Source organism: Stegostoma tigrinum, chromosome 13 (genome assembly GCF_030684315.1).
Source record: "Stegostoma tigrinum isolate sSteTig4 chromosome 13, sSteTig4.hap1, whole genome shotgun sequence".
In the NCBI taxonomy this organism is placed as follows: domain Eukaryota; kingdom Metazoa; phylum Chordata; class Chondrichthyes; order Orectolobiformes; family Stegostomatidae; genus Stegostoma; species Stegostoma tigrinum.
Window position 1 is genome coordinate 25,583,778 of NC_081366.1, and position 15,603 is coordinate 25,599,380.

The window sequence follows — 15,603 nt, forward strand, 5'->3', positions numbered from 1 at the left end:
TCAAGTATTCTGCAATCTCATCCTTAATAACAAGCTCTTAAAATCTTACCAATGGCTGAAATCAGGCTAACGAGCTTGTAAGTTTCCATATTCTGCCTCCCTAAGACACTGGCAATATTAGTTAAGGATACAAATCATTAAAAGGACGCAACCAAAAGTCAATAAAATTTGTATGAACCACACAATACTGAAGCAATTGAATAAGTTGGCTGTTTAATTGTGTTTTTTTTCTGGAAACAGATCAAGAGAAAAATTTCCCTTTCATAAAGATTTATACCTGTAGTTCTTTAAAGGCTAAACCAGGTTGTTGAAAACACGATGGCAGTATGAACGTTGACAGAGCAGACAACATTGACAACATCTTTTTCCAAAGTATTTTACAGCTTGAACCAAGTGCCTGGCAACCAGGTTTCATAATAGCATTAGTTTATTGGTGGTGTCATATATTTTATGCCTTGGATCTCTGCAAAGATGACACTAGCTTTCTATATAGGTAACAGATTTTATTGATAGTGATTTAAAACATTAATACCTTGCTTTTAGCTTTCTGTTCTTTTCCGCCTTGTTTCCTTATCCTTGAGTTTGCACTCCAGGCTTACTCAATGTCAACATCAATAGTAAACATTTGTATAAACAAACTCAAAACAGTTGCTCATTATGTATTTTCTTCCTTTGTAAGACTAAAATTCTACATTGAACTATGCAAAACATCAAGCGTATGTACATTTAGTCATTTATCAGGAATAGATTTTCAGTCCTCAATTTGTTGAGCTAACAACAACTTGTCGGGGTAACCAGAGAAGGGTCCATTAGGATGAGCTTCTTTGATGAAGCGTGACAGGACAAGAAGGTTTAGGTCAGCTAAACTAAAGAGCTTCAGCCGTGCCTCAGTGAGAGTATGATGCTCACAGTACTTTGCAAACAACATCTTCACTGCTTAACAAATTATTTCCAACTTTTCAGAAATCAGGATACCCAGTGTATACTTCACTCACCTTCAGCTGGGCCTCCCTGTTGTCAGCCCTCATCACAGTGTGGGAACAGTTTATGTAGATTAGCTGGCCTCACCATCAAGGAAAAGGGCAACAGTAACACCAACCATACATCCAGCAGGCTTTCGAAATGGAGCTGTAGAGATGCCTGCAGAGAGAGCAATGATCACAGATGTGATGTGTGTTCTAAGGAGAGCTGTGCATGACAATGCTGGGAAAGTCATATGCTGGAGATTAGTACCTGAAAATGTTGGGCCATTTATCTTCCCTGCTCTGCTGAGGTGCTGAAGCCTCTTGGTGCACTGACTTCTGGCTGGAGGGACACACTCCTGCTGCTGACTTCCTAGGCCTCATCAATACAATTCTGCTTGGTTTAAGAAGCTGTACTCTTCTTTCCACTCTTACTCTACTCTTCTCCTTGGTAAGTATTACCTCACTTTTATCACATTTCCAGCAAGACCTACAGGTGTGTGTGTGTGTGTGTGTGTGTGTGTGTGTGTGTGTGTGTGAGAGAGAGGGAGAGAGAAGGAATTTTGCAATTTGAAAAACTCAACTGCAGTTAAGCCTTTTTGACGTATGCCAGGAACCTTTTGATTAGGAATTCTTCTTTCAAAAAGTTCAGCTTTTTATCCTGATGGTTTCTAATTGGTTTAGAAATAAAGCAGAATGCTAGTATCATGGCTCAGTTAAAAGAGCTTCAGCGAAGTCCACCACAAATCCAAATGGACTATGGTTCTTAGATAACAAAGTGTGAAGCTGGATGAACACAGCAGGCCAAGCAGCATCTTAGGAGCACAAAAGCTGACGTTTCGGGCCTAGATCCTTCATCAGAGAAGGGGATGGAGAGAGGATTCTGAAATAAATAGGGAGAGAGGGGGAGGTGGACAGAAGATGGATAGAGGAGAGGATAGGTGGAGAGGAGAGTATAGGTGGGGAGGTAGGGAGGGGATAGGTCAGTCCAGGGAGGAGGAACAGGTCAAGGAGGCGGATGAGGTTAGTAGGCAGGAAATGGAGTTGTAGCTTGAGTTGCGTGGAAGGGATAGGTGAGAGGAAGAACAGGTTAGGGAGGCGGGGACGGGCTGAGCTGGTTTTGCGATGCAGCGGGGGAAGGGGAGATTTTGAAACCGGTGAAGTCCACATTGATACCATTGGGCTGCAGGGTTCCCAAGCGGAATATGAGATGCTGTTCCTACAACCTTCGGCTGGCATCATTATGGCACTGCAGGAGGCCCAGGATGGACATGTCGTCTGAGGATTGGGAGGGAGAGTTGAAATGGTTCGCGACTGGGAGGTGCAGTTGTTTATTGTGAACCGAGCTGAGGTGTTCTGCAAAGCGGTCCCAAAGCCTCTGCTTGGTTTCCCCAATGTAGAGGAAGCCACAACGGGTACAGCGGATGCAGTATACCACATTGGCAGATGTGCAGGTGAACATCTGCTTGATATGGAAAGTCATCTGGGGGCCTGGGATGGGGATGAGGGAGGAGGTGTGGGGGCAAGTGTAGCACTTCCTGCGGTTGCAGGGGAAGGTGCTGGGTGTGGTGGGGTTGGAGGGGAGTGTGGACCGGACAAGGGAGTCGCGGAGAGAGTGGTCTCTCCAGAAGGCAGACAAGGGTGGGGATGGAAAAATGTCTCGGGTGGTGGGGTCGGATTGTAGATGGCGGAACTGTCGGAGGATGATTCGTTGTATCCGGAGGTTGGTGGGATGGTGTGTGAGAATGAGGGGGATCCTCTTGGGGCGGTTGTGGCAGGGGCGGGGTGTGAGGGATGTGTTGTGGGAAATGCAGGAGACATGGTTGAGGGCGTTCTCGACCACTGCGGGGGGGACGTTGTGGTCCTTGAAGAACGTGGACATCTGGGATGTGCGGGAGTGGAATGCCTCATCCTGGGAGCAGATGCGGCAGAGGTGAAGGAATTGGGAATAGGGGATGGAATTTTTGCAGAAGGTTGGTTGGGAGGAAGTGTATTCTAGGTAGCTGTGGGAGTCTGTGGGCTTGAAATGGACATCAGTTTCTAGCTGGTTACCTGAGTTGGAGACAGAGAGGTCCAGAAAGGTGAGGGATGTGTTGGAGATGGCCCAGGTGAACTTGAGGTTGGGGTGGAAGGTGTTGGTGAAGTGGATGAACTGTTCGAGCTCCTCTTGGGAGCAAGAGGCGGCACCGATACAGTCATCAATGTAACGGAGGAAGAGGTAGGGTTTGGGCCAGTGTAGGTGCAGAAGAGGGACTGTTCCACGTAACCTACAAAGAGACAGGCATAGCTTAGGCCCATGCAGCCCAACTTGTCCCCTCCCCCCACTGCATCCCAAAACCAGCCCAGCTCATCCCCACCTCCCTAGCCTGTTCTTCCTCTCACCTATCCCCTCCTCCCTCCTCAAGTCGCAACTCCATTTCCTACCTACTAACCTCATCCCGCCTCCCTGACCTGTCCGTCCTCCCTGGACTGACCAATCCCCTCACTACCTCCCCACCTATACTCTCCTCTCCACCTATCTTCTCCTCTATCCATCTTCAGTCCGCTTCCCCCTCTCTCCCTATTTATCTCAGAACCCTCTCCCCATCCCCCACTCTGATGAAGGATCTAGGCCCGAAATGTCAGCTTTTGTGCTCCTGAGATGCTGCTTGGCCTGCTGTGTTCATCCAGCTTCACACTTTATTATCTTGGATTCTCCAGCATCTGCAGTTCCCAATGTCTCTGACCACTATGGATCCTGCAGTTTCAGTCAGCACCATTCACAACACCGGATAAATGCAGTGAATACTAGTTTCTGAGCAAATTAAGTCCAAAAACATCAAAACTGCCTCAGTATGCTAAATTTTAAATGCCATGGATCCTTCTGTGTTGCATTTAAAAATGGAATGAAATTAAATACTTGCATTATTTATTCTGTAATTGATTAACTACCCTTGGTCAATGACTCATCAAAGTTGTTCTGTTTGTCTAAACTGGTTTGTCTGCCTTCTTTATTTACTACCGAGGTTTCCTTGTTTTAAAATGACATTTTACAGTGGAGTGGATAATGTAAGTGTGCAGGATTTATTGAAGACATCCTACTTATTGAAGAAGGTGGAACTCAATGCCTAACTGTAATAAGTGAGTAGACATTCTTACTTCTGGTGACTTCCTTGAGGAGGATAGGCAGTCATTTTGTAAGCAAATTAAAGAGAAAGGAAATATTAGCTCCGTAATCAGCAAAGCCGTTTGTAGCATTTGTAAAATAATGATACCTTTATCAAAACTTAAATGAAGTCTGCAAGTGAATGCTTTTGTATAATAAAATATCCTTGAAAATTATTTGGAGCACAAACGGAAAATCTAAAGGGAGGGACTGTTCCAAGGGATGGAATTCTCAATATCTGTTCTCATGAAAAATATGTTGACTTGGGTTCACACAACTTTTTTTTCAAACTTTGTAAAATCTGTTTAATTATTGTTACCCTGAATTCCTATCAATTCTTGTGAGTTGTGTTCCCAGTGAGCTGAGTTTGATTCATTGTGGGACTCTGCAACGTTTTATGAGATTACATCCAACGTGCACATATGTTGGAAATAAAGAGGAACAATACAATCTGCTGGGGAAAGAATGTGAATATTGCCTCACTTAAAGCCAGAACAGGTTCCATATTACTTATGGAGTTAATCAGCCACATTTAATATCATTGCAGCAGTCATATTAAGGGTTTAAGTTTTCTGGACTCATTGGATAGTGAGCATTTTCTCATATGTCCAACTTTGTCAGTTGGAAGGTATTTTTCTCTGGATTTGCTTCTCTTTCTAAATCCCGACATTATATATGTATTTGACAGCACGGCTCAACAAAATATATCTTCTATGACGTTGCATGTATTAGTATCTGTGACATTTTTGCTACTCTTGCTCCCTTCCTTCATTACAATTGTTTATATACCTGTGTATTCACCTTTGTCTCATTTACTACTATTATTTAATTATTATTTGGGTAGAGGAGTTGGGCAGTGAACCAGTTCTCATCACTCCCAGTTTTCTCATCTTTAATGTGCATGTCCATATTAACATTTTCTCAGTTTGTTCCATTGTCCGCTTTGCTTTATCCTTTGTTTTGTTTGGTTTACCCAGTGAGCTTTTCACTTTTATTTATTCAAGTGATGTGGGCATCATTGCCAAGGTCAACATTTATTGGCTTTCAGAAGGTGAGCCATTTTCTTGAACTGGTAAATTTTATGGAGTGAATATAATCTCACAGCGCCATTAGGTAGAGATGCCTGGTCTTCATATATCTTTCACCTACTTCCCATTATCTTTGTGTGCCTAATGCCCTGCTGTCTCTATCCTACAGTTCATTTCTTTCCAGTAAAAGTAGTGGCCTCCTACCAGTCCATCCACTCCATGTCCTGCTAAACAGAATAGTTCATTCATTGGCAGAGAAGAGATAAGAATAGCTTCAGAACAGAATCTGACTAAAGGCTTCAAGAACCCACATCAAAACCTGAATACGACAGTCATAGAGTCATAGAGTTATACAGCACAGAAACAGACTCTTCAGTCCAACTTGTCAATGCTGACTAAATATCCTAAATAAATCTAGTCCCATTTGACAGCACCTGGCCCATATCCCTCTAAACCCTCTGATGAATGGTCTAGGCCCGAAACGTCAGCTTTTGTGCTCCTGAGATGCTGCTGGGTTTGCTGTGTTCATCCAGCCTCACATTTTATTATCCCTCTAAACCCTTCCCATTTATATCTCCACCCAGATGCCTGTTAAATGTTACAATTGTATCGGACTCCACCACCTCCTCTGGCAGTTCATTCCATTTACGTACCACCCTCTGCTTGAAAAAGTCGTCCCTTACGTCCCTTTTAAATCTTACCCCTCTCGTCTTAAACCTATGCCCACTAATTTTGGACTTCCCCACCCCAGGGAAAAGACCTTGTCTATTAACCCTGTAATTGCCCCTTATGATTTTATAAGCCTCTATGAGGTCAACCCTCAGCCTCCAAAACCACAGGGAAAATAGCCTCAATCTATTCAGCCTCTCCCTATAGCACAAACCCTCCAATCCTGGCAACATCCTTGTAAATCTTTTCTGAACCCTTTCAAGTTTTACAACATCTTTCCTGTAGCAGAGCGACCAGATTGAACATAAATTCCAAAAGTGGCCTAAACAATGTCTTGCACAGCCGCAACATGACATCCCAACTCCTGTCCTCAATGCACTGACCAATAACGGCAAGCATACCAATACCTTCTTCACTATCTTATCTACCTGCGACTCCACTTTCAAGGAACAATGAATTTGCACTCCAAGTTCTCTTTATTCAGCAACATACTCTAGGACCTTACCATTAAGTGTATATGTCCTGCCCTGGTTTCCCTTTACAAAATGCAGTACCTTAAATTTACCTAAATTGAAATTATCTAAATTAGGGGTGGCATAGTGACACAGTGGTTAGCACTGCTGCCTCACGGAGCCAGGGACCCAGGTTCAATGTCTGTGTGGAGTTTGCACATTATCTCTGTGTCTGTGTGACTTTCCTCTGGGAGCTCCAGTTTCTTCCCGCATTCCAAAGATGTGCAGGTTAGGTAAATTGTCCATGCCAAATTGCCTATAGTGTCCGGGGATGTGTAGATTAGGTTGGTTACAGGAGAATGGGTCTGTGTGGGATGATCTGAGGGTCAGCGTGGACTTATTGGGCCAAAGAGCCTGTTTCCACACTGTAGGGATTCTTAAAAAAAAATTCTAAACTCCATCTGTCGCTCCTCAACCCATTGGCCCATTTGATCAAGATCCCATAGTACTGCAAGGTAACCTTTGCTGTCTACTATGCCTCCAATTTTGTTGTCATCTGCGAACTTACGAACCGTACCTCCTTTGCTCACATCCAAATTATTTATATTAATGACAAAAAGGAGCAGACCTAGCACTGATTCTTGTGGCACACTGCTGATCACAAGCCTCCAGTCCGAAAAGCAGCCCTCCACCTCTGCTTTCTATGTGCGAGCCAGTTCTGTATCCAAATAACTAATTCTCCCTCGAGCCTCGCTAACCAGTCTACAACAAGGAACCTTGCCAAATGCCTTGCTGAAGTTCATATAGATCATGTTCACTGCTTTGTCCTCATCAATCCTCTTTATTACTGACAGGTCAAAATAAAAGCTATTGAGTAGTTGAAAATAGGTCATATAGAAAGTATGTGTTGGATGCAAGCTGTCAATTGCTGCCAGGAGCTCCTTTCTCTGTGCTGGGCATTTCTCTCCTGAGTGTTCCCCTTCACCTATGAATTGGACGGCCACTAATAAACTGGCTGGTTATCTACTTCCATGAACATGCTGACATTTTAGCCTATTTTCCTCCTTGGAGTGTCCAAGTGAGAAAAGCACTGCTTTAAGGTAACTAATAGCTTAACAAGGCAGTAGCGGCCTTTTCAAGGAACTAGTCATCCAGAGGCCCAGGCTATTGTTCTGAGATATAATTTTGAGTCAGAAGCACTGAGGTTGGCAGTGGCATAGGATGTACTCTGTTCATCACAAAGAGAGCTTTCGTAGAATCAGTACTGACCGAGAGGGCTAAACGGCTTAGTCCTAAGGACATAAGTGCGAAACTGGCATCGGTGATGAGAGAGCTCACAAGAGGGAAAAGCCCACTTGATTTCATCCTCAACAATGTGTCTGTTCTGAATGCATCTGTTTGTGACAGTATTGGTCAGAGAGACCACCATACAACCCTTATGAAGGGGAAGTTCTGTCTTCACTTCAAAGACAACCTCCGTAGCTTTGTGAGGCTCTATGACTATGTTCAATAGAATAGATTTCAAATAGACTTAACATTCAAACCTGTGCATTCATTAGGCATGGGGGCCATCAGCAGTCACAGAACTGAACTCCAAAACAGCCTTAGATCACATGGCTTGGCATATCACCCACCCTACCATTATTAACTAAGGCAGGAGATCAACCCTGGTTCCATGAAAGAAATAGGAGGGCATGCCAGGATGATTATTATTAATGTTTTGGGACCATATTCTCAAACTGTGCACCAGATTTGGTATGTAAGCTTTGGTTTCAAGCCAGAATTCATCCATTGAATCCCAGGATATTTTAGATCCTGGTAGGTTAAAATTCTGAATTGCTAGATTGGAGGCAGGTGGATTTTATCTGAACAATAAAAGCAGCCGGTTCCAACTTACTGACTACTGAGCCTGTTTGACAGGACACAGGGAGCCAGACTGCTTCTCAGAGAAGGTTTGGCATTTTAATAAATACTTCAGTGAGGCTTCAATTCTCAGGTGTAACACACTGGGAAGATTTGAATGTGGTTGACTGTTAACAGCCTTGCGGAACCAACATTACTGTGAAGGCAGTTTCAGGGCAAAGACCAGTACCTTCAGTGTGGCACTTTTGTGGACCTGAGGAGCAGGAGGAGCAGGGGATTTTTCTGCCAGTCCCTTGAACTCCTTCCCCTACCTGAAATGTGCCAAATCCTTTACCTGCAAGGAAAGCCAGACTTCAAGAATTTGCATGCTTAACTGGACTAGCAACCACTCTGTTTCCAGTGAGTCAGCAAGTAAATATTCACTCCACCCAGTGTATCTCCTTTCTTTGTTAATTATTACTTGGTTTGTGTATGTCTTCACTTCAATCTCTTTTTTAAAAAAGCATTTATTTTCCATTGTTTGCAAAAATTTTTTTACCAATGCTAATGCAGTCACCTTCATTAAAAGGTTCCTAAAGTGTGACAAAGTATAACTTCTGACTCTTGTCTAATTTAAAAACTGTGTAACTGCATTGGAAGTGAAGATCAGAAATATCAATTCCATTGATTCCACTATCTCTTTTAAGTGTGATTGTTCAGTGTTAGAATTTTACCATGATTTCCAAATAGGGTAATGGTTGTGTGGCGTTCACATACAGGTGATGCTATCTCAGCACGTGCTTTAAAAATAGAGCTGAGCTAATATCCGGTCAAACCTGAAATGTAAGGTTACACAAATAAGTATAGGCAATATGAGATGAAAATTCTATGCAACATGATAAGTCTGATCCTGCTGCGATCAAGATAATGTTAACATTGAAATGCAGCCAGTGAAGGTTGAATAAATCTTTGCCATGGTTGACATTCTATAGATTTGATTTGGACATCTTTTGAGGAATAAGGAGACACTTTAGAGCTTCATAGATTTTTAACTATGAAGGAGCCTGTAACATTGCAAATAACGTACTCTACAGGAAGGAGACAAGTGTGTATTTTTTGCTGTACATTTTACTTTACATTAAAATCCCTCTTTGTTTTGTGTCCATCATTAATTTTTATTCAGTCTAACATAGATTTCTTAGTATTGTTAGGTGGTCACTTTATCACTTATCTCTAATCAAAATTCGCTCCCTTGTGACTCTCTATCAGCTCAAACACTTCTGACTATGCACCCCGAGATAGTTCCCTCTCATATATTGCGAAAGCCTCTCTCCTCCTACATGTAGCAATTGAACTTTGTTATTGACATTTCAAATAAAATATTTAAAGATTTGTTTTCCCAACCAGAAGAAACAAGAACTAGTTTGAACTGCTGAAATGTGATTGCGAATTGGATTACATAATGGTGAAGCAGCTTGTTCATTGTATGAACTTACACATGATGAATAAATGAAAATCTTGAACTGTGCTCTGAGGAAAAATTGTAAAGTCATGATTGTAAATAATTCCAGACTCTAGTTGCATTCTAATGCCTTTAGATTGAATTAGATTTTATTCAGTTGCCTGCATCAAAATGTACCCTGAGCAACAATAAAAATAAATTGATGAATGCTCATGATGGCTGTGTGCATTCACATGTGGAATAATATACTTTTGTGAATTCATCAGGGGGCCTCATTGGCAGTTCCAGCTGAGTGTACTTGACGAAAATAAAAGGCAAGCAGCCATGAAAAGAGACATACAGTTGAATTTTTTTGCTGTACTGGCAACTGTGTTACCTTTGTCCATGCTAACTTTAATATTTCTTTAAACTGGGAACAGCCATCAGTATGTGTGATTAAATCACCGTGTAATAGGTCATTTTGATTCCTGTATGTTTTTTTGTGTATGTGTGTGTGTGTGTCTGTGTGTGTTTCTGTGTGTCTGTGTGTGTGTGTGTGTATGTGTCAGAGTCAGCTCTATGCAACATTTTGGTTGTAATGAATTCTTTTAATCCAACTGTGAATGACGCTTGTTTCTGGATAAAAACCTGAAAGTTGCATTTAGCCATTGTTTGGTTAATCTCCAGTATCTGTTTCTAGTAGCCATTTTTTGAGTGTGAGTTCAAAAAACATCAGAAGTCAGATGACTTCCAGGTTGTGGTCCAGCAGGTTTATTTGAAATTACAAGCTTTCAAAGCATTGCCCATTTGTCAGGTAAAGTAAGAGAGATACACACAGGCTCAGAATTTGTAGGTAGAGAGATCAATGGGCAGAGATATTGAAAGATCATATAAATGGTGTGAGTGGAGGCTGAATAATAGGTCTCTGCAAGCAATCAAGAATGTCAGACAGTGTGAGTAAAGTGTCACCAGCTGAATAACAAGTGAAGAGATGACCTTTAATCTGATTAAATAGTGCAGTGAGATAATTACAAAAAATAGAAAATAAAGTGGTTCTGGAGACAAGCCAAAAGGCTGGAATAACACGATGGGTATAAGAGTTGCATGTTGAGGGTCTAACCAAGGTAATAAGTAGTCCAAAACTGTACAAACTAATTAACGTAGAGAGATCATAACAATTTATCAAGGTGTTGGTGTCAAAACAGGACTGTAAGGAAGATATTGCAGATGTAGAATAGTGTGGTAAGGTCACATGTAGAGTGACATGAACCCAAGATCATGGTTGAGACCATCTTCATGGGTACGGAACTTGACAATCAATTTCTGTTGGGTGATTCTGTGTCATTGAGTGTCTCGAAGGCCACATTAGAGGATCCGAATATTGGAGGCTGAATGTCTTTGTCCGCTGAAGAGTTCCCTCAGTGGAAGCGAACACCCCTGTCTGCAATTGTTGTGCAGTGTCCATTCATCCATTGTTGATTGGTCTTGTCAATATACCATGCCACGGGGCATCCTTGCCTACAGTTGTATGAGATAGATAATGTTAGCTGAATCACATGACTTTCTCCCATGTACCTGATGGGTTTTCCCACGTGTGATGATAGTATCCATGTCAATTATCTAACTTGACTTGCAAAGGTTGCCATGTCAGGGCTATGTGGTGTTGAGGTCGATGCTGTACTGAAGGCTGGGTAGTTTGCTGTGAACAATGGTCTGTTTAAGGTTTGACAGTTGTTTGAAGGTGAGAAGTGGAGGCATTGTGGAGACGCTTATCATTACCGATGATGTGCTGAAGGTTGTGAAGAATGTGGCATGGTTTCTCTGCTCCAGGAGAGTACTGGACAATGAAGGGCACCCTATCAGTTGTATCATGTGACTGTGTTCTGAGGAGGTTATTGCGGTTTTTCTCTGTGGCACATCAGAACTGGCAGTTGATGAGTTGAGAAACTTATGAGGGCATCCTTCAAAATCTTTAGGTGTCCATCGCGTTCCTCTTCATCTGAGCAGATTCTGTGCGTGCGGAGGGCAAGTCTGTAGGGGATGGCTTCTTTAACATGTTTAGGGTGGAAGCTAGGGAATTGCAGCATTGTGAGGATACCCATGGACTTGCAGTAGAGTGAGTTCAGGAAATGAGTGAGCAAGATATTTACCTGTGAGGAATACTTTTTATGGCATGTATATCCTACTAGAAGCAAATCATTGAGCAGCATTCTGGAACAGGACTGATTTTTCTGCTCTTGTCCACATCCAAATGTTGTTTTTTACCCTTGAAGATAGTAGCAGTGCATACAAAATTAAGGATCTTACTGACATGTTTAATTTATAGCAGTGTATTTATAATTACCTCTAGTTCAAGCCCCACTTCCTCCCGATGCATGTTATAACATATCAGGACAGGTTGTTTAAAAACATCTACTGATAACTATATCCACTGAGGAGCAGTGACTGAAAAAGAAATGAGCACTGTCAGCATTGCCCATCCCACAGCCCCTAACTGGATATGGGGGTTCCTGTTGTTGAACTGAACATAATGGGTCCAACCCTTGAACTGAGCACATCAGATGCGGTTATTAGGCCCTGATGTATACTCCTGAGCCATTTATTTCTTGTCTTGTAACTTGATTATATTCCTTCTCCACTTTCAACCATCTTTGCATTTTGTCATAAAGCAAGAAATTATTTCTAGGCTTCCTTCACTGATCTACACTGGTGCTGACATATGTTGCATATATGTGTTTCTAATAATACATATGAATAATCAATTGAAACATATATCATGATGACAGATAACATCAGGTTAATGATGATATTTGGGTTTGGTTGAATTGGGGTCATGTGATTTACATGCAAAAAGATGACAAAGCTGTTGAGGTATTTTGATTTGATTTATTGTTTTAAATAGGAAAGTTACTAATTACAGACAAGAATTGAAAAGAAAGCTATAGTTAGACACCCGATTTTTAAATTTTTATTGCTTAATGTAAGCACGATCAAACATTGGCCATTGTATTGTCTGCTAGATAATTTCGGAGTACAGGAGGACCAGTTGTATGAGGAAGTGTCAACCTAGCAGCGCATAAGAATGACTGGGCAAATGCCATTATATTGTTACTTTGGCTAATTATATTGTTGCAGTCATTTGAAAATGTTTACTGCAGGTTGCAACATGAATAAAATTCACTTTTGATCCACATTGCTTTTGTTTGAAAATGCGATGGCATGACCTGGTGCTTAAACAATGATAGGTATAAGATTGTGCAGTTGCACATGCAAGCAAGTTTTGGCCTTGCTACTTCTGAGCCAGGAGAAGAGTTAGATTATGGCTACTGCGCCATTACGTTGATGGTGAAGAAATTCCATCTGAACGTGTGCCTTTTCTGTGATGGATATCAGTTTCAAGCCTGACATGATATTTCAACAGGCCATGTTATAGTCAGAAGAGCTTCAGTTAAACATCCATCAGCATGTTCAATTACTCATTATATTTTCCTTCATTTGCATTTCCTGCCAAAAATTGCGGACTATTTTTGTCTGGACTTTGTTGATAGACATGGAAATCATTTTTTGCCACTCCTGTATTGTTGCAGATTTCCATTCTATTGATAATATGAAACAATTCACTCATACCAAAATGGGTAATCTCAATGGATTCTTTCTTCCTTTTGAGCTCGATCATGTATCCAGGAGCCCTTATGAAATTTTCCATCAGTTCACAGAGTCACAAAATCACAGAAATGTTTTTGCGCAGAGGCAGACCAATCCACTCATTATGTCTGTGTCAGCTCTTTATCCTTTGACCAGTTATTCGATAGATTACTCAATAGTGGTCATTTCTGTGATCGCTGATTCCATCATTAACTGATCCTTGAACAATTGTGGCAGGATTGGATGCTTCGTCACTGTTCTTCATTCACTGCAATTAGTTTATCTCCTTCCATTATATGAATAAGCCTACCATCAAGGTTGCTTTCATGTTGAAGAGTGAGAATTCTTAATTGTGAAATATATATATATCCTCTTCTAATTGACGATCCTTGTGTTATAGAATTATGTTTAATTGACCATGAAAGGTAGATGTCAACTGCTAGACCAATGTTCGGGACCCATCCCTAATTATTCCAAAGAAGATGGTGTTGGTGAGCTGCTTCTTGCACCAGTGGAATCTTTGGAGTGTGAATATACCCTCAGAGCTGTAGGAAAGGAGTTTCAGAATTTTGACCCTGCAATAATGACGGAGTAGCTATAAATTTCCAAGTGAGGATGGTATGCAGCTTGTATGGAGACTTGCAATTGTGGTGTTTCTGTGCATTTACTACCATTGTCTTTCTAGATGCCAGAGGCTGTAGGTTTGGAAGATTGTTTTGGAGAAACCTTTGTGAGACTTTGCATTGTATCTTGAAGATGGTACTCACTGTTGTAACTTTGTATCCATGATGAAGCAAGTGTTTGTTGAAGATGACTGATAGGGTACCAAAAAAGCAGGCTGCTTTGGCCTGGATGGTGTCAAATTTGAATGTTGTTGGAGCTGCACTCATCCAGGCAAGTATTGAGCATTCTACCATAATCCTGATTTGGATCTTATAGATTGTAGACAGAATTTGGGGACAATAGGTCAGTTGCTCATCCTTGAAGTTCTAGCTTCTGACCTACTCTTGTAGCCATAATATTTTTATGGCTGGTCCAATTCAGTTTCTTGTCAATGTTAACCACCAGGATATCAATAATGAGGGATGGTGGCACAATGGTTAGTACTGCTGCCTCACAGTGCCAGGGGTCTGTGTTCAATTCCGGCCTTGGGAGGTTTGCATGTTTGCCCTGTGTCTGTGTGAATTTCTGCCAGGTGGTCCAATATTCACCCCACAGTCCAAAGATGTGCAGGCTAAGTAGATAAGACATGGTAAATGCAAGGTTGCAGGAAAAGGGTGGCATGCTCTTTGGAGGATTTGATGGGCTGCATGGCCTATTTCTGAACTGCCAGCCTTCTATTATTCAGGAATATTAATGTCACTGAATGTCAAGAGGAGATGGTCAATGCCTGATATTTACGTGGTGCAAACGTTACTTGTCATTTGTTGGCTCAAACTTGCATTTTGTCAAGGTCTTACTACACATGGACGCGGACTACTTCAGTATCTGAAGGGTCACGAATAGTGCTGAATATTGTGCAGTCTTCAGAAAACATTCCTACCTCTGACCTTGTCATGGTGAAAAGGTAATTGACGAAGCAGGTAAACATTGTTGTGCCTCAGACACTATCCTAAGGATCTCCTAATATCTTGGACTGAGAAAATTGACTCCTACTAACTACAATCATTTTCATTTGTACTAAGTATGACAACAACACAGCAGAGAATTTTCCTCTGATTCCCATTGACTCCAGTTTGTGAGGGTTCTTCAATGCAATACCCAGTGAAATGCTGACTTAATGTAAAGGACAGTCACTTTCACCTCACCTGAGTTGCCTATAGCATATCTTGAAAGCTCTATTTCATGGACCATATAGTTTCACTATTGTAAACTGTAAGTAATATTTGTCCTCTCGAGGTGCATTATTTAGTAATATGGTGACTCTTGCCTCCATATCAAGCTTAAAATTATTTAAATGTCCATTGACATAACTAACTTTTTCATAGAGCCATACAACATAGAAACAGACTCTTCGGTCTAACCAGTCCATTCCGAACATAACTCGAAGCTAAACTAATCCCACCTGTCTGCTCCTGGCCTATTTCCCTCCAAATCTTTCTTATTCATATATCCATTCAAATGTCTTTTAAACTTTGTGATTGTACCCGTATCAACCACTTTATTAGGAAGTTCATTCGACAAAGGAACCATCTTTTGTGTGAAAAGTTGCCTCATGTCTTTTTAAAATCTCTCTCCTCTCACTTTAAAAATGTATCCCCTAGTCTTGAAATTCCCCATCTTAGGGAAAGAACAACTACCATCTATTCCATCTGTGCCCCTCATTATTTTATAAACTTCTATCGAGTCATCTCTCAATCTATCCAGCCCTTCCATATAACTCAAACCTGCCATACCTGGCAATATCCTGGTAAATGTC

The 15,603-nt window shown here is 41.4% G+C and overlaps 1 protein-coding gene across 5 annotated transcripts in view; it reads left to right on the forward strand.

The window, feature by feature from the left end:
* The first annotated feature begins 3,949 nt into the window (after positions 1 to 3,949).
* atp10b (ATPase phospholipid transporting 10B) overlaps positions 3,950 to 15,603 on the forward strand; it is a 258,000-nt gene continuing 246,346 nt past the window's right edge. For all 5 annotated transcript variants that reach the window (XM_048543004.2, XM_059650616.1, XM_048543005.2 and 2 more), the window contains exon 1: positions 3,950 to 4,082. The gene's annotated coding sequence lies outside the window, so the exon portion shown is untranslated. The remainder of the gene's footprint in view (positions 4,083 to 15,603) is intronic.